The following is a 1,403-nucleotide window of genomic DNA, read 5'->3' as shown; positions in this document are numbered from 1 at the left end:
CCCATGAGCTGAGTTCTGAAGCTTGAGTAGAACACTGGGAGATGCAGGGCACGTACCTCACGGGACTCCCTTGCCCCTTTGACTCTCCTCTGGTTTCACGGGCCTTTGTCCTCTGTATTTTTTTGCAGGGACAAAACACAAAGTCATGTTGTTCACTAACCAGCTTCATTTCCTTGTCTCCCACTTAAGTGCATGACTCAGCCATCCAGCCTTTAAAGGGGTTCAGATTATTTGAAACCACAGATAACTCCAAGTCAGCCAGACGAGTCAGCATCCCAGTTTTAAAATGAGAAAGAACATTTTCTCAGAGACTTTTCTGCTCCTGGAGGAGGCTGGCCTCTTTTCATGAGAAAGACTCAGCGAGCTCTGTTGTCCATGCAGCCCCTGGCCCTGACTTTATTTAACCCTGGAGTCTGGGCCAGGTCTCTGTGTTGCTGTTTTCAGCTCTCAACCCTCCTGGACCCTTCTCCTGCCTGCAGCGAGAGGTTAGCCATTCAAAGAAGGCTGTAGTCAAGACTTAGAGGTGGTCCAGGTAAGACTCATGTTCCCTCTGAGCTCCCAGGATGGACCAGAGGGAGAGACAGTCTCGGGCACAGAGAAAGCACCACCTTCCTGGCTCTTCGGCCCTTGGTCAGCAGTGGCCCTTTGCGCACCGCTGGGGAGGCAGGTGGGCTAAGGGTGGGCAGGAAGGGTGAGGCCGTGCTCCTGGCCCTGTTGGTAGGATCAGGCTAATGTCTACACACCTGGGGAGGACACTGCCAGTCCTCAGGGCCTGCTCACAGGTATCTTTGGCCAACCTTGGACTTTCATTTGCCAGAAACACTGGAGGATTAGTCCTCACAGGTGAGAAAAATAAAAGGATTCCTTGTAGTGGGAAGACAGTATAATTTCCACGGGCTACTTCTGGATGGACGTCGGGACTGTGGGGACTCTGCCGGCTGTCTCAGTATGGGTGCTCAGGCAGATGCCCTGCGGAGCCATGGCGATGTAGCCCCAGCCGTGCTCCCCACCCTCCAAAAACTGAGCGGGATGGTGCGGTGTGGAGGGCTCCTGACCTAAGGCTGGGGCTTGGCCGAACTGGGACTCATCATTACTGCAGGGAGAACCTGTTCTCCACCTCTGCCCAGGGGACCATGATGCTCTAAAGTCACTGTTGCCTAAATACTGTCTTGTGCCCAACTGGGGACGTGCAAGTCGTGTTGCTTCCTACAACAAGCATGGCCCCTTGCCTCCTATTTCTCTGTAATCGTGAGTAGATAGTGGCGAGAAGTGTGTCTCTATTGAAGAGACCACATTGTGCCATTCAGAGTGTCGCCAGGGAAAGGCTGGGCCTGGCTTCTGGCTTTTGCAGAGGATTTGAGGATTAGTGCTAAGAGTTGTGTGCAGAAAAGAAGAGAAACTTA

This window comes from Mesoplodon densirostris, chromosome 7 (genome assembly GCF_025265405.1).
Source record: "Mesoplodon densirostris isolate mMesDen1 chromosome 7, mMesDen1 primary haplotype, whole genome shotgun sequence".
Taxonomy (NCBI): domain Eukaryota; kingdom Metazoa; phylum Chordata; class Mammalia; order Artiodactyla; family Ziphiidae; genus Mesoplodon; species Mesoplodon densirostris.
The sequence above is the reverse complement of the archived record's forward strand: the minus strand, read 5'-3'. Positions refer to the sequence as shown.